The following is a 19,259-nucleotide window of genomic DNA, read 5'->3' as shown; positions in this document are numbered from 1 at the left end:
GTTTTGTAGATATATAATATTAGGGAAATATAATTTAACAATGTCAAATAACATTTAGCTTTTCTCAGTTTTGCTGGTGAGAGAGTACAAGATTCATGCAATTCAAACGTATGACTTTTGTTAAAAAGAAATCACAAAATGTACACATTTCATACATGTTTTATTGAACCTATTTCAATGTAAGGTAAAACAAATGTCAGTATTTACTAATATAATTACAAAACCAATTACATATATATTTACAATGAACAGTAGCGGAGTGGCAATCAGGAGAGTCGGGAGTTTTCCCGGTGGGCCGGTAGTGTTTCGAGGCCGCGAGGGCCGGCCCGGTCTGATAAAATGTATTTATTGGAAGTTCGCCATGGCCCAAGCTAAGGGAAGAAAACATTTTTTTTTACATTTTCTATAACGGAGCATATATTTGCACTAAGTGCCTGTCTTTACAGCAAAATGACACCCGTCTTGAAACATCCTCAGTGGCGTAGGTCGTAGGGCGTGAAGTACTTGAAAGTAGCTTTTTGATGCGCTGGATGCGAGTTCGAATCCGCCTTGCCGAACTCTCTCTTCTCCCTTTTCCCAACACAGATATGTAAAGATGTAAAATGTAAAACCTAACATTAAGGTCTCTAGCGTTATATTTTGCTAACAAACTAAAATTGAAACCATGAATATATATGGCGTTGCGCCATTATAATAACTGACATTAGAATAGCATCCAGTTTGTGCTGCATGATTACTTTGCTCACGCGATCATCATGGTCAGGCTGCTGGTGTTTTCTCCTAAATAAAATCTGAAGGGTTTATTTCTTGCAAGTGAAGAAATTAGGCCAAAAGTATTTTAATTTTCCTATATTATAGTGTAATGTAGGTTAAAATATAGTTTTGAAATAGCCTACTCATTTTCATTTACATAGTAGGCCTACATTTATAGGCTATAAATGAATTTTACAGTACGTCATAGAAATAATTATAAATCATTATTACATTATTATAATAATTGTTTGGCATCCTAAAACACCATTGATAATGTAATGCAGACTGAGACTCTCATAACTAAAAAGATGTTTGAGCCCTCTTCATTGTCCTGGTACAAATTAATGTTTTTTCTTTGTTCAACGAGCAGTTCATGGGTTGAAGCTCTTAATTTCGATCTCTCAGAGAGCACGAGATTGATGCATTATAACCTTAAAATGTCCAAAATTTTCTTGCAGGGGAGCATGCCCCCGAACCCCCCTAGAGGCACAGAGTCCTCCCAACATAGTTTTAGAAATTACTATGGGAAAGAACGACCATTTATGAACTTTACTCCAGCATACTAGTACAACAAAGTTCCTTTTTAATCAGTAAAACTGTAAATGCTATCGGCTATTAAAATCGTGCCGGCGACGAGGGCCAGTGGTCTACGAAATTTCCCGGTAGATTTTTTGGTCCCACTCCGCCCCTGACAATGAATAACAATCAAAAAAGTATAATCATAAACAAATTCAATAAATATACTCTGACTTTTGGTAAATGTTTTTGTTTCAAACAAACTATATTATACATTTATATTTATTAATATAATTACAAATCAGATTACAAATATAATTACAATGAATAACAATAAAAATAGATTAATTAAAATAGAATAATAAATTAATGATTATACTTTGACTTTTTACTGGCTTAATAATGCTTCAGTGTGTGGTACTCCTCAAAACATGGGACAGCACACAAGGGAGTGTTGCATGGCACTCACATGTGCTTGGTGAGGCGCCTCTGCTTGCTCTTGCGTGTGCTGGAGAGCCAGACCTTGCAGTGACGTCTGGTCTTGCTGCCCTGGGAAGTGGTCTGTAGGACTTCAGATGGGAAATGTCTGGCTGTAAGGCGCAGTGGAGTGTCTAAGGCAGGGCGTCCTCCTTTGGCTGGACACCGCATTGTGCTGTACTCCTCCAGCAGCCCTCTCATCAGGTTTGTCCTGAATTGCAGGGAGGTGATTTCTTTTCATACTCATAGTAGAGCACATCAAGTGGAGAATAGAATAGTAAGTGACGGTGTGGTCTGTTTATTATAGTGACATTCATTTAAAATCTATCCCTGTTTATCTTGTTTATATTTATTATTAGATTATGTGTATCTATTTCTTACCAGTAATTTGCCGGTAGATGATGTGGCTGTTGAGTAAAAAAGATCTTCTTGTACTACTTGGTAGATTTTCTGGTGCATTCATGAAAACTAGTCATCATGTCAGCTTTGTCAACTGCCCCCATCTTTTTGTTATACTCCAGCACACAGACTGGCTTCATCTTTGGTTGCCTAGTGATGTGATCGAGCTTCCCTGTGGCTGCCATACCAGTTGGGTGGACTGTGGTAAGGACATGAACATCCCTCTTGTCATGCCATTTTACTGCCAACTGTGCTCCATTTTCTTTAAATTCAACCTCACCTTTTGTCATCTTACAGGTGAACTTTGTCATCCCTTTCCTGTTTGCCCGCATAGTCCCACAAGCTCCAGTGGCAAGTGACAAGAGGTGCTGGAAAAGTGTGGGACTACTGTACCAATTGTCCACATAAAGAGCATGACCTTTTCCAAGGTAAGGTGCCAGAAGTGTCATCACAACAGACCCAGAAATCCCAAGTCCTTGGTAATGTTGGATGTCAGTGGTAGATCCGGTGTAAATGATCATGTCCTGCACATAATCAGTAAGCACATCACACAAAACAAAAGAACTTGACCCCAAATCTGTGTCGTTTGGATGGAATGAACTGACGAAATGCCAGCCTGCCTTTCCACTTCATCAGAGACTCATCCAAACACAGATCCCTGTATAGGACAAAAATGCGACGAAAGGAGGACGTGAGAGCAGTGAGCAGTGTTTCTTTTTTTTTTCAGTGGGTCATTGAAAACTGCTGTCGCATTGTTTGCGAAGTGTAGACAGCGGAGGAGCAGAAGGAAGCGGTCCTGAGAAAATAAAGATCCGAAAAATGGTGTCAAGAGCATGGGGTCTGTGCTCTAGTAATCACGAAGTGATGTTTTTTTGATCACCCCCATTAGGAGCACTGACACTAAAAAGGTGTACATTTCAGGGATATTTGTTGGAACCCATTTAGCTAGTTTTCCTTTAACTTCCCTTTCTAGCAAGTCAGAGGCATAGCGGTTTGTTTCCTCCACAATTTCTCTGATGACTTCTTCTGTGAGGAACAATTTAAAACAATTGACCTCACTGGGCGATTCTGGTGGATTTTGTACACCACACTGCTAGTTGTCAAAAGTGCCTGGGCCAGGAGGATTAAAAAGGTTGGTTGCCTTCCATGAAAATGAGATTACCTCTTCTGCTTCATTTGACATAGGTACAACATGGACGTGGTATTGTTTCTTCTTCAATATCGTCAAGAGCTTCAAGATTTGGGGGAAGATCTTCATCGCTGTCACTTTCTGCCTCGCTGTCAAAAATCTCCTCATCAGAATTAAAAAAAATCTCAATTTCCTCGTTTGTCAGTTGTCTTCTTTTATATATATTTTCTGTCATTTTCTCTGAAGAACTTTAATACTGGTGAACTTGATAAAAAGTTGTCTTAAATCAGAAGCGAGTGTGAGGTAACGGTGACGTCAGCTCTACATCACTTGTCAGCGGGAAAAAAAGACTTGCAATAGATACAGTCGGCAACGCGTCATAGTTGGGGGGCGTGGTCGGCGTGGGGGAAAGCAGCGCGACCATCCTATGTATTTGAACGACAAAAATGTCATATTGCGAGTCATTTATGCCTGCCGACCGGCAACGATACATTGCAAATTTAACTGTAATAGGTTATGATTGCCCTTATTTAATTAAAAACTGGGCCAATGACCCAACCAAATGGCCGGAGGTGTCGTTTCCAGACTATTATATCTGGTTGAATCTTCAGGTAAGACATCGCGGAAGCTACCGGCAACACAAGCCTGTAACTCAATCAACTTGCGTATAAGTTACTATAAGTCCATAAAACCATGTCACTTACCAATTGTACGTATGCTTCACTCCAAACTATTAATCCTTTTGTAAAACGGTGATCAAAGTAGTCGCTACGAAGTTGCAGAGGGACTTTGCTGACAGTTATCCGAATTCTCACAGACTGCAGTCTGATAACCTTCAGCTGATAACGCTAATAACATCCCTTATGAAAAACAACTAAAGGAATCTTGTAGTATTTTAGGACAAACTATTATAGTAACGTTAATCCTATAGGAATACTATAGTATTTTGGGACATAGCCTAGAAGTATAGGTATTAATGAACATCACAGAAGTATTATACACTACTATAGAATACTAATAGCCATAGGATTACTATAGTTCTTTTTCGTAAGGGACGTAACGTCAGACAAATCTGGCCCACTGCCTAATACGAGTTAAACATCTACTACTATATCACACAGGGACCTCTACTCACACAGTAATCTAATAAGATATGATTAATTTTGCCATTTTGTCCTCCTATCCGGTTCTGCATGTATGTAAGAAAGGCTGTAGAACTTCAATTTGTAATTTGTTAGTTTATTGGTGGTACAGAAAACGACACCGCAACCCTTCGGCATGATTGTCCCATGTATTTCAATGAGCGCCAAGGCAATGATTTCCCCCACGGGCTAAATTCACACCACGTGACGGGGCGTTCCCGGGGGCGTTCCCAGACCAACCGACTGTATCTATGCATAACAGTTTTTTTATACAAAATATTTACACAATTGTTAACTACATTGTTAAATATATGTAAGGGAACTCCTAATGTGGTTTTAATACTTAAAAATAAAAAAGATAATAATTGATCGGTAAGTTATCACCATGGTTATCACGGACGGGCTATGGGCGTCGCCATTATTTGTTTACAACGCTGAACACTGATGGAGCTCGACTTAGAGCCTGCTGGATATACAACATGCACGATCATCCGTGTCTCCCGGAATATATGATGGTAACCCCCGCTTTCACTTCTGCTCCCGCGACGCTCCTGCTCCCGGTACCCATACAGCAAAGGAGTCCGTGGCGGACCCGCCCTCAAGCCGCCAGATCCGCCTGACTGTCATGCTGCGTCCCAATTCGCCTACTTATACTACGACCTAAAAGTATGTACTCTTTTGAGTATGTAGCAAAAGAGTATGCACGTTCTGGGACATACTACGAAGAAGTCATGCAACGAAAGACAACATGGTTGCCTAGTTACGCACACGGCAACAGTTAAAAAAGCCCCCGTCTACTAGTGTTAATTTTACCAGTCATTTTTAAATTTAGTTTCAGTTTTAGTCCAGTTTCAGCATCGCTTGTTAGTTTTTATCACATTTAGTCGACATCATCCCATTTTTATTTAGTCTAGTTTTAGTCGACTATAAGTCGAGCATTTTAGTCTTTATTTTAGTCCAAGAAAACATAATTGTATTCGTTTAGTTTTAGTCAAAAAAAAAAACTGTCAACATTTTAGTCTAGTTTTAGTCAGGACATCATTTTAACCTTTTACTTTTTTGTCAGCAGATAATATTTAACATTTCCTAAAATTATTTCACATTTCAACATTTTCACTCATCTTTTTGATAAAAAAACACAATTTTAAGGAACACATGCAGACATGGAAGATGTTCTGACAATATTTGCATATTTATTTTGAACATTGTTAAGGTTCAAAGACACAAACACAAATGCTTGCATTAAAACAAATAAAATACACCTGACAAAGGAAACAAATAAATAAAATAAAGTGTATTATGAACTTAACACAAGTGCTGGCTGTTTAAAGCTAGTTCACATAGAATAATAAAATAAATAGATTTGAGGTCAATGTTGTGAAAAAAAAAAAAACCTCCAACTGATACAACAAAAGTGCTTTCCTGCCAGCTAGTTCACATGGTATATAAAGGTACAGTATTTAAGGTGAAACAAGGCATAGATTGCTAGAACGTATGAAATCTTTTTAACTAATCTTTTTAAAGCGTCTGTCTGCTTTAATCAAATTTAACTGAAACTATAGTTGCCCGGCCAGTATAACATATCTAAGTTAGCATAAATTTAACTTCACATACAATTCTATCAACAAGTGGCTACGGTCGCTACGTGCTAAGAAGCTAACGCAACATAGCCAGCCTGGATACTAAATGCTATGAAAGTTAGCCATCATTAGTTAGTTTATCATTGTAACAAAATGTGTCCATATATCACGTCTCTTCTTTCTCCCGAGCCCCGTGCAAAGCATGTTTTACTTTTAACCTGTCGCCGCCGCCTCACCGTGAATCCAGCTCCCGTCTGCTCCATGTGTTGTGTCGGCTACTCTGACTGTGCCCGCCCGCTCCAGGTTTGAACGTGGGTGTGTGTGGCGGAAGAGCTGACGAGGAGGAGGCGGAGGAGGAGACAGGATTTGACAAAACCATATCATATAATAATATGTAATTTTCGTCTCGTCTTTGTTCGTGAACTAAAATGTCCATAGATTTTAGCCCAGTCTTTATTTACCGAACTGCATTTCGTCTCGTCTTTATTAGTCTATGAAAATTATTTCTGATTTAGTCCCAGTTATTGTTTATTAGTGGGGATTTTAGTCTCGTCTCGTCTATTTTTCGTTCGGTGAAAAATGTGCGTTGACGAAAATATTTTCGTTTAGTTTTCATTAACGAAATTAACACTACCGTCTACATTCCTTTCCTTTTTATCTGCAAAGACCACTATTGTTATTGCAAACTTATAGACCCTTTTACAGTTAGTAAACATGGTGACGTTTTTTTGTGGGCGGAGCTTAGGTGGAGGCAGAAAGATCCCTCTGGCTGCTTCACTAACGCTAGTTAGCAAGGATTGTTAGCTTGTTTTTTTAACAATGACTGGAGAAAATCCGATATTATCTTAATGTGTAAAGTCACTCAGTGTCCAGGACCGCGATTGTTATTTCCAAAAGTTATTTTTAACGGACAGAACCAGATTGGCCGACACGTAGCCGCCTACACGCTCACTCAATGCATGGACGATCTGACAGGATTATAACGTCACGTTACCTCGGGTGAGTGGCCTGACTTCTACACCTACCTTATAGAGAAACCGATCGTAAAGAGAAACTTATGGCATATAAATCTTTAGATGCCTATAACTATGTGCAATTACAACTTTTCCCATCGTAAATTGTTAACACGGAAATCAATATGTGGCGGTCAGCGCTGATAATGTGGTGGGCTGCCACTAATAAATGTATGGGAAACACTGTACCGGTTATCACTCAGATAAACATAGGCTATTTTAATACCGCCGTCTCCCTCATAGGAAACCTTGACATTTTTGTTTTTAAAAATTGCGTTTGTGCCCTAGGTCAGGTTGCACCCCACAGCTCAACAACCTGCTCATCACCTTAACTTTCACTGCATTTGTAGTGAATGCCATATTATCCAGTAAACACTAATAAACGAACAGAACGGAAGTTAACTTTGGGCTAGCTCATCACCATGGCAACGCGTCTGATGAAAGCGTCTATAACGTGTCGTAAGCGCTGTATACTTTAAACGCTTTACTATTCTGTTTTAAGCGCTTAATTTTCAGTTTGAACACGCTAATATCATGCTTTAGTATTTTCTGTCATATGGAAGTGTTAAACTTCAACTTGGACTACCTTCCCATGTATATACGCAAGCTTTTATATTAATATCATAAATGAACGATTATTCGACTAATTGCTAAAATGTAGTCGACTAATAATATCTTTAGTCGGGGGCTGCCCTACTTTGCACCAGCAGTGCCATTTACCTGTTTTACTGTCAAAGGTGCAGATTGTTCTTCCCAGCTTACACCAATTGTCTTTTTGGCCAGTATACACAGAAAAGTAAATATAGCGTTCAGAGAGGCCTTTCTCACCCCAGAAAATGGGAAATACACAGTCAACATCCTCGGAGCAAGCTTTTTGGTTTAACAATGTACATTCTTCTTGTCTGGTTTTAGAAATAAGTCCTTTTTCTATCATCTCCTGCAAGGACTCATTGCACAGTGCTTCTGGGGGACTATATGATGTTGCTGTCCTAGTCCTTTCTAAGTGAAAACACTCTTTCCCAGGGTTTCCACTATTTGCAGCTATGCCCATGAAACCCTTCACAGGCAAAATATTTAATTACTGAAGACTTTTGCACATGTATAGGAAATCTCACCCCATGGGATTCTTTTGTTGTTACAGAAATTCCATTGACGGAATCGATGCACAACATTGGTTCCTCCCTGCCATGCTGTTGTCTCTCATGTCTTTTGTAACTGGATGTGTTGCTGAAATGAATCTCACATATATTGCAGAATAGATTCCCTTTCTGAACTGGATCAACATGGGTCTCCTGGCAGGGTTCTCCATCATCTAAGAAATTAACATTTATGATATTTTTCACTTTATTGCAGTTACATTTAGGGCTGCACGATGTATCACTTTAACATCGATATCGCGATGTGCGAATCCACGATAGTCACATCGCAAGGATGTGCGATGTCACTTATAGGGATCGTAGTTAATCCGTGATTCGTGATCAGTAGGCTACGTGCCAGCAGTTCCCTGGCCCGTAAGGCTTGTGATTCGCAGATTAAATGCAAAGTTTAACCATCATAGTGTGAGAGTTTATCAATTTGCAAGTCCTGTCAGTTTAAACATCAAGTGCAAGAAGAACTTGCGCGCTGTTTTCTGTCAAGCGCATTTTTGTCCCGCCAAAGCTTGACCAGTGAATGATGTAGATGTGTGATGCAGATGACGACGAGTGACTTCTGCGCTCGTTTAATGTCAGTAATCCACATAGAGCATCGGCATCAACGTGTGAAAATATTTTCTGAACCAAAAGTGAGATTAAAGCCACTTATAATCACGAACAATGATAAACTTACCACCAAAAAGTAATATTTTGGCTGCCAGTATCTTGCCTTCTCCACGTCGGCAGCGACTTGGCAGTCGCACCTCTACGTAGCCCTCTTCACTTCTAAGTTGATCGCGGGAGCTGACCTGATATTCTGGTCGTCTGTGTTCTCTTCTTACTATATCGGTGGTGTCCACCTTCACAAGATCAGAGTCAGGAAAATAATATAATGCAAATTTTGGAAACGACATGATGTCTGTCTTTTGAAATATCCGTAGGCCTAATAGTTGGAATAGCACAGTATCCTTTGCCCGCCCAACTTGTACTTTCAAATGGCAGTGTGTGATTGGACAATTACCTGTGAGTTTGTTTTGAAAAGCTGTTCTCTGATTGGTCGAAATGTATGCACTGTGAAATATATGTGATTTATTTTTTTATTGAAGTATTACGTAAACTTGTTATTTCCGTCACCGGAACATTGGCTAACCTAGGACACTGAAGTGACAGAAATGAAGAAGTACAAATCTTACCTCAACTCACAAGATAATGAGATTCCAAAAACGACAGTATGTCGCCGCTTTAGGAAGCTACGTACAGAAAATAAAGAGGTAATACTGAATTATATTTTTAATTGCTGTTTTAAGAATTGTTTTAAGTTTTGTCCTGCATTGTTTGAAGACTGCAGCCAGATCTGCAACAAATACTATTAATTATGTATTATTGAATGTGCATGGGATTTCAGCTTAGAATTCCAACCTGCTTTATTTTGTAATATTTATCTCTTTCTTTGCAGAATTCAGCTCGAGCTTGTTACAAAAACTATATGTGCATAAATGGTTCTGAATTACCAAGAGTAACTGATTACAGGAGAAGGAAAACACTGGTAAAATTGTTATTCAGTATATTTGATGGTTATAAAGAAGTAATATGTACTGGAAAAAGTATTAATTAATAATAATCATGAAGCCGCAATTTTGAATTGTCTTTTACTTAATCTTGTAAGGTGATGATATTAACAACAACTTTGTGTCTCTTAGCTTCCAGTTAATTGCAATAATAATGAGGCAACAAAGGAAAATTTCAGTGTCCATTATTCTTCGTGCCCGAGACCAGCAAAGAGGCAAAAAATGGAAGACCAAGTGCAGGAAATAGTTGAATGGGTAGGTATAAAATGTTGTGTTAACATCAGTTTATTTAATATATATATATATATATATATATATAGACTTAAATAATAAGTATAATATAAATAATAAAATAATAATATAGACTTAAAATCAAACACCCCTCATAAAAGCGTTATTGTTATTTTTTAATTTAGACTTTGTTTGCATGCATCACTTTGGACTTCCATCAGCAAGCATCATTCAGATTGAACATTTATGTACCTTTTTTTAGAGTGTTAATGATGTGAACAATATTGATGAAAGAGGGCAGCATAACCAGTCCAACTTGTGCCAGTCTCATGAGAGTCATCATCAAGAAGCAAACATTCTCAGGTAAATATATATATATATATATATATATATATATATATACATACCTATTTGGATATGTATCAGAATACATCTACATGGCCTGTGTCAGAGTACTGTCCCAACATGAAAATATTATATATTTCATGGCTGTTTTGGCTGTTACAAACTAGCTTTTGGAATTGTTAAAGTGCTACATGGGTTAGGTTTTTTTTTTCTTTGTAAATATTCAAGTTAGGCTTTGTTGACAAAATGGATCTTACTGGGTACCTTTTATAAATTACAGAGATGAACCCAAGTGCCGACAGGATCTTGACACACAGTTCATTAACCCCTTAACGTTACTCATCAATTCCAGATTATAGCCGTTCTACCTTAATAACTCATTTAAACATCACACACTTACCTTATTTAGACAAACTCAAAATAATTAGAAACATTTAAGACTCCAGCTTTGATATTTCACCACTGTTTATGATTTAAACTGGTTTGCAGTGACATTAATTTCTTAGTTTATGCCAGGAGTGCAAAATAAAAAATCTGCAAAATCATCACTCCACTCACGTCTTCTCCGGTTTATTTGATATCGTACATGATTAGACAAATGTTTGCAGTTCCTGATAACATTTAAACTTTATTGCACCAGAATTTGAAAAAACTCTCCAAATTAAACTGCGTGAGATCGAGATGGAGAAAGACTGCACACAGCAAGGGCAAACAAAACGTCCTCGCATCCCGAACTCAAAGTACTGTGAGCAGCAGGGGCAGACTGAGAAGGCAACAAAGAAAATGGTCACTGACTCCACCAATTGTTGCTTTACTTAAAGTTATCTCCCCCCTCTATCTCTTTTTTCTTAATGTGTATAGGTTTGTACTTGTGTCGTGTATGATGAGTTCATGTGCTTTGTTGACAAAATATATGTGCAAGGTGGCAGTAGCGGAGTGGCAATCGGGAGAGTCGGGAGTTTTCTTACGAGAGGTTCTCTCGTATTGCGTAAGCTAGCTTCGGGAAAGATTCATCTTTGCTGAGAAGTTGAAGCCAAAAAATTATTCCATAATTTTGTAATCATTGTCAACGCAGTCTCTCTGAGGCAGACCGTGAGCGGGGCTAGCTAGCAGCTCATTGGTTCGCTCAGAGAGAATGCACGAACCTATGGGCGAGCAGCGCTGAGCCCGCGGCCAATGAGCGGACGGCGCTCGCTCATTGCGTCAGAGCCCGCCGAAAGAGGCGTGGCTACAGTGTATAAAACTGGCTCTCCCAGGCTCGGAAGTTGATTCTTCATCATTCAGCGAGCTACACGCATCCGCTGTCCTGGGAAGAAGCCGCCATCGTCAAAGAAGGCACCTACTAGCGAGCTCCGGAGACTGAGGAAGCTGGCCGTCTGCCACCTTCAGCCATATGAATCACTGTGAGATCGGATTGATCTATACACAGTATTTACCTCAATTACATCAGAAGTAACTGTAATTAAATTACAGATAAATTAAGAGTAATCCCTTACTTTACATTTTCAGGGGAAAAGTAATTAAATTACATTAACAAATTACTTAGTAATTAGTTACACCCAACACTGGTTACATTACAATACATTCATGATTAGTAATATTTTTGAGGGGGATAAGGGAATCTTATTTGTATAGCTTTTCATAAGACACAAGTCACACCCAAAGCGCTTCACACATGAAAAGGAAGGGGGTTCATTCACTCCAAGCTGATGGTGGTAAGCTACATTTGTAGCCACAATTTCCCCTGGGGTAGACTGACTGCTCGCATCTGCGCCAGCGTTCCCTCTGACCACCACCAACAATTCACACATAGGGATTGGGTGAAGTGTCTTGCCCAAGGACCAACAAATTGTTTTTTACAGCAGCTGTTACAAGGTATGAAACCAGCACAATAGTGAACTGTGTCCTCTGTTTCTCCCTCTCCCTCCATAGGTTGACGTAAAAAAGAGATGTTCTTCTAAATACAATGAGGAGGAGAAGGCGGAGGAGGAGGAGGATGAGGTCTGTCATGACAGACCTTCAAAGAACAAGGTACACTACCAGTCTGCATCCAGTGTGTTATTACATTACAATACAGTAAAGATTTCTCTCTCCCTCCCAGCGGTCCAGCCAAGAGGAGGAGCGTATTGGGGATGAAGAGGACATAGTGCCACGCCACCCTCTAAAAAAAGTAGCCTAAATGATGACAGCCAGTGTGTGGCGTGTTACATACATTACATGAAGTACAAGATGTGGAAGTTTCATGTTTTAAGTAAGGAATACATCAGGAGGCTGGACAACCAGTTACATGTAACCAAGTAGAGGGTATTTTTGCCCTTTACTTCTTGCCACCTTCATCTTTCACCTCTCGTGAAATCCTCCCAGCTAATAAGAATCAACCATTTACAAAAGAAGTTATATAACAATTAGCTGTTGATCGTCTCTCTGTCTCTCTCTGTCTTCACGTAGACAGCTGCTGAATTTAGAAAACACTTGGACGAGCAGATGTGGGAGAGCAGGAAACTCAAACCAAATGCAAAGAAATTTGCAGGAGTTGAGAAATGAAGTCCATTCTCTTAAAAATGAAAACGCACGTCTGAAAGACATTATCATCAATCGTAAGTATTCCTAATTTTAATATTTATTAGCAGGGTTTTTTTCTGGAGATGGATATTGCAGTGGCAGAGAAGTATAAACTTAGAAATTTTATGGGCTGAAACCAACGCAGTCTCATCCCAAAAAGTCATATAACTGACGTCTTGGGACGTCTTGGGACCTTAAACGTCGGTAGATGGCGATCCCGGGCCGTCATAGAACTGACGCTTTACCTTTAACGTCAGTTAGGTGACGGGTTAGGTTTAGGTCTGGGGTAGAGTTAGGATCCCATAACCTCATCTACCGATGTTTAAGGGGGCTCTAAAAAGGCGAATATTGACGTATGGTCAAAAGACGTCCAAAAACGTCAGTTATATGACTTTTTGGGATGAGACTGCGTTGCTGAAACATGTTTTTGGCAAAATAAGGCCATGTCCACATTAATACGTTTTCGTTTGAAAACGTATATTTTTCTCTCCGTTTTGGCCTTCCGTCCACACTGAGACGCCGTTTTAAGTCACCAAAAACGTATCGTTTGGAAAACGCTCTCCAAAGTGCATAAATTTGAAAACGCCATTTTCGCGTTGTAGTGTGGAAACCGAAGGTATTTCAAAACGATGATGTAAGTTTAGTCATGTGATTCATGTAGTACCAATAGATATTCATGTTTATCGATATTGTGCGTGTTATGTGTTATTCATTTTTACACTGTTGATAAAATATGTTACTTTCTATGTTACTTAATATGTGCTATTCTTCATAGCACAGTACTGCAAAGATGACAGATAATGTACTCACATTTGCTGTCCTGCGGCAAAACAGGAGTTGCGTTTTAGACCAAATATGGTGACTGAATGCGACCTGGATGCATCAGTGATGGTGAGATATTTTGCTAAATAAAATGATCCTGTTAGAAGAATTGCGCGATAACTTTAATATTTATTTCCCCCTCTGTAACGTCTCAGTGAGCTTTTGTGAAGTTTCACGCATGCGCAGTAAAGTGAATTTAGAAGTTTCTCATCCACACTGAAACGTCAGAAAAGGCCTGAAAACACTAGTGTGGACGGAGGGCGTTTGTAAACGAAAACCCCGTTTTCAAATGTATCCGGATTAATGTGGACGTAGCCTAAATGTTGTGTTGTTAGCTGGTGCGGTAACATTAGTGTGGGTGCTCATATAGCTGTTGATAAGATTCAAATTAGAGTTATATTTATTTATATCTATCTGCAAGAATTCATAGAAAGTATAACAAAAGTCATGGCCTAGAAATCATACAGTTCATGAGAATAAATTATGCTTCTCTGCCTTCAACGGCTCAAGAAGGCAATCGGCTCCAGAAAAATCCCTGGGGAATTTGGGAGAAATTGGAGACAGAAAATTGCGCTCACAACCAGATTTCTTCTGCAGAGCCTTATCAATGGGCTTTGGAGGGTTGTAGCTTGCGTTCAGAGCTGCAGGAAATGTCTTTCGAAAATTAGGGCACTGAGTTGCCGGGTGCTATTTTGTTTTAGTGATTGTAATTGCTGTTTTTTTTTTTTTTCTTTATATAACCTCTTTCTAGAAATCCTCTCAAATGAAGAGTGATCTCGCTTCTATTGCTCAAAAGTAAGTTCCTCTGATTTTCATTGGTTTTTAAAATTGTTTCTCAAGCAGAGCTGTAGAGACTTGTGATGTTGGGCTGATTGATAATGTTAATTATTTGATGTATTTGCACTTTAATTTATTGAAGAGAATAACAATTTTTTCTTCGACTGGAAGGAGTCCTGTGGAGGAACTAGATTCTGACCTCTCCACTTTTGGAGAAGTGCAACCGGTGAATCCTTGCATTTTTATTTATTTATTTACTTTACCCCCTGTAAATAAGAATCTATAGTGGCTTGCTTGGATGAATAAAAATTGAGTTTTACTATGTTTCTTTCTTGTCTAAGACTCCAGAGAGGAGACCGAGTGTTTTCAAGAGACACCACAGGTCTGTGTAACCCTTTCATACCTTAGATTTTTCGCCTCATATGTATAAATAAGTTTTACAATTGTTGATTTTAACAATGTCTTTCTTCTCTAACAAGACTGCAGCAGAACCCTGTCTGTCAGGACTCCACAGGCGACGAGCATATCAAGGATGGTCGGGTTCAACAGACCAAATGTGGACCTGTTTTTCCGTATTTATGAGAACGAACTCCATAGGATTGGCGAAAATGGTAACCCCACCCGTCTGTGGAATATGGATGATGTGGGTGTCCAGAATGTACAGAAGCCAAACAAAATTGTTGGTTCAAAAGGGAAGAGGGAGGTAGCAAGAGTCACAAGCATGGAAAGAGGCTTTACTGTCACTGCTGCCTGTTCCATGAACACCGCTGGGCAGTTTGTACCACCACTGTTCATTTTTCCAAGAAAATGAATGAATGAGTGCCCCTGCTGGATCAATTGGTGGAGTGACTGACTCAGGGTGGATGGACAGTACACTGTTTCAATTCTAGAAGAGCTGTCCCCTAAGCCAAGAATAAAATACAAGAGGCCACGAAAGTCCCAAAAGTGGGCACATGTAGATTGTTCAAATGAGACTCGAGGGGAATTCATCTGTGAAATTTACATGGATGAACAGTGAATGGGTAATGAATTAATGTTTGTTTGTTTATATATTTATGACAAAATATTTGTTTGCATAGCTTAATTATATGTTACAGGCAATTTACCCCACCGCTGGGGAAAAACGCCCCCTTTGCACAAAAATATTTTCAGTTCATTTCAAAATACTAATTAATTATGACGGCTGAGCAATTTTAATATTTGGTTAATAACTCCTGCCATAGTCACACAAAAGTGGGGTGGCAAGTCTAGTCACATTTATGTTTTGTTTCACTGTAATGTCACATTTTCTTTTTGTCATGTTTTCCCCCACTCTACCGTACATTTAAAGGGCACCTATTATGCAAAATTCACTTTTACATGTTTTTTTAATATAAATATGTGTTGGCAGTGTGTGAGCAAAACCACCCTAGAATGATAAAAATCCACGCAGTTTTTTTTTTTTTTACAATTTCAATAAATCATAAGCGCTGTCTCAGAACGAGCTATTCTGAGATTTGGTGCAATGTGACGTATAATTGCGCAAGCCCCACCAACGTGGTTTGATTGACACAGTGGTTTTTGCATAGACCCGGCCCTCGGGGATCTGTACAACATCCTCAATTGTTTCAACGACAGCCGGTGTTCTGACGATTTGTGCTGCCTTGTCGAAAATGTCTCCTTGGAAACATAAGTGTTCTGTTGTGGGATGTAATAATGTACATAGTAGTTTTCACTTTCTTCCGACATCAAAGCCACTGAAAACGCAGTGGGTGGATTTTATTTACGAAGGAAAGGCACCTCTTAAACTTCCAAAATAGGTTTATGTTTGCGCGAAACATTTTCAAACTGTTTTGTGAACGAGGGTCAATTCAAAGCAGGTCTTGCTTCAAAGTTAATCCTCAAGTGTGGATCATTGCCTACTGTTCGCGATCCAACATCAACTCCAGTAGAAGTAAGTGTATTTTTTGATTTTTGAGCAAATAGTCATTTCAGTCGATGTCAGCCAATTCAACAACATGCGTCTAAAGTTGTTGTCGTTGTCGTAGGTTGTCTTTGTATATAATTTAAAACTTGTTTATAAAATTTGTTTTAAAGGGATACTCCACCGGGTTTTCATATTAAACTATGTTATTCTCTTAATTGAGACGAGCTGATGCATACCTCTCGTCTCAGTGCGTGCACTCTATCGCTCTGTATTGCCGCAAAACTATGTTAGCACTTAGCTTAGCCCAGTGCATTAAATATGGGCCAAAAAGAGAAGCGACTAAACACTTCCTCGTTTTCCCTATTTAAACACAGTTACTCGATTAGTGTAACTCGACCTAGGCTGGTGACACAAAATAAAACGTTGTGTTTTTCTAAGCGTTTAAAATTGATGACTATGTTGTATGGCGCAATACCATAAAAAAGTGCTTTAGAGCACTGCAACTTGGCGCAATAATACCTTCTCTCGTGAAAAGTCCTCTTACCGGCTCCCGCTTCCTCGCTCTCCCCCTCCCTCTTATTTCCGTCAATGCAGCCAACGTGACATGCGACAAAGTGGGAGCCGGTAAGAGTACTGTTCACTTTTTATGGTATTCCGCCATACAATATAGTCATCAATTTTAAACGCTTAGAAAAACACAACGTTTTATTTTGTGTCACCAGCCTAGGTCGAGTTACACTAATCGAGTAACTGTGTTTAAATAGGGAAAACGAGGAAGTGTTTAGTCGCTTATCTTTTTGGCCCATATTTAATGCACTGGGCTAAGCTAAGTGCTAATATAGTTTTGCGGCAATACAGAGCGATAGAGTGCATGCACTGAGACGAGAGGTATGCATCAGCTCGTCTCAATTAAGGGAATAACATAGTTTAATATGAAAACCCGGTGGAGTATCCCTTTAAGATATTATATGTTCTGTAACCATCTTCTCATATAAGTACCTGTACGACAAGTAACGTAAACATGACGCAACGGGTCCCTCGCATAAATGTAATTTCATTTGTACGTAGCAAACGTTATCACAGTTTTATTATCACACGTTATCCGTTTAAAAAAACGTTATCACAGTTTTTTAAACTACAAACACATTTGTAGGGGACACGATTACAACTCTATAATTTCATAAATGTATCAAATAACCATTCCGTGTACCCCCCCGGACTGTGAGGGATGATGGGGGTATGTCAAGTCAAGTCAAATCATGTTTATTTATAAAGCACATTTAAAAACAGCTTCCGCTGACCAAAGTGCTGTACATATAAAATCAGTTAATCAAAAAACAATCACAAAATAATAAAATACAATGGATCATTACGTAATAGAAAATAAAACATACAGTAGTGGAACGGCCAAAGTAACCTGCTTAATCAGTGTTGAACGCTATGGAAAACAGGTGTGTTTTTAGGCTGCTTTTAAATTGCTCAACAGATTCTGCGGATCTAACGGAGATAGGTAGGCTATTCCAGAGCCGTAGTCCTACCACTGAAAACGCTCTATCCCCTCGGGTGATGAGCCTAGTTTTCGGGACAGTCAAAAGGAGCTGATCCGCTGACCTTAATGCTCTGGCGGGGGTGTAAGAGTACAGCATTTCGGAAAGATAAGGTGGTGCAGTAGTAGTTAAACATTTAAAAACTATTAATAAAATTTTAAACTGCACTCTAAAAGATACAGGGAGCCAGTGTAATGAGGCCAGTACAGGGGTAATTTGGTCCCTCTTTCTTTTCCCTGTCAGAAACCGAGCAGCCGCATTCTGTACCCCTTGGAGGCGGTGGAGAGAGCGCTGTTCGAGTCCGCAGTACAAGGAATTACAATAGTCCAGCTGCGATGTCACGAAGGCATGGACTGCTCTCTCTAGGTCTTTCTTGGGGAGATAGGGCTTGATTTTACTAAATAGTCTTAAATGATAAAAGCTACTCTTTACCACTGCACTGACCTGTTTGTCAAATTTAAAACTACAATCAAGAATCACTCCTAAATATTTTGTGCTTGAGCGAGAGAATGTATCCAGAGGGCCGCAGCACTGTCCCAGCCCTGCAGACAGTTTGGTTTCCCAAAGACTATAATTTCGGTTTTGTTTTTATTAAGACTTCCGTCCAACCGTGATACCACCTCCTCAAGACAGTTCTGTAAAGTTTTAATCGCAGTAAGGTCGTTTATGTTCAATGGGAGGTAGACTTGAACGTCGTCTGCAAAGCAGTGAGCAGGACGGCCGAGGGACGTGACATAAAGTCGCGAGGCCGGTGTTGCGATTGCTAATGAGCAGCACCTGCAAAGCACACCGGTCTCGTATCTCTCACGAAGGAGCGGAGGTATAAAGTGGGAGCGACGGAGTGGATGATCGAGAGAGGAACAGCTGCTTTTGTTTGTGTTTTATACTTTATTTTGGTAAGCCAGCAGTCGTCAGCGAGGGGCTGCTGGCCGGTGTTTGTTTTATTTTGGGTAGTAGGTAATTTGTTTATTTCGTTTAAATAAAGTTTTATTTTTTTATTGTCATCCGGTTCCTGCCTCTTCTTCCCTGAACCTTGTTACAAGGTGGTACACACCAAAACAGCTTTTTTTTTTAATTATTAATGCCAAGGTATCAAAAATACAAGTAGATTACAACAATGTACAAACTGCACACAGGGAAAATAATGAAAGCAACAGCACATATGCTCATAGCCTGTATACATAAAAAAACAAACAAAACAAAAAACAAAAACAGAACAGATAAATTCACGCATTTGAATAAATTAAAAAGTTGCACTAATAAAATAAATTAAAAAGTTCAAACAAGTTTGTGGTCTTAAGAGCTTTAAGATTCTTGGATGATGGAATGCTTTGGATGTATTGCTGAACCTCTCTTCTA

Source organism: Pimephales promelas, chromosome 5, assembly GCF_988280905.1.
Source record: "Pimephales promelas chromosome 5, fPimPro1.hap1.1, whole genome shotgun sequence".
Classification (NCBI taxonomy): domain Eukaryota; kingdom Metazoa; phylum Chordata; class Actinopteri; order Cypriniformes; family Leuciscidae; genus Pimephales; species Pimephales promelas.
Note: the sequence above shows the minus strand (reverse complement) of the source record.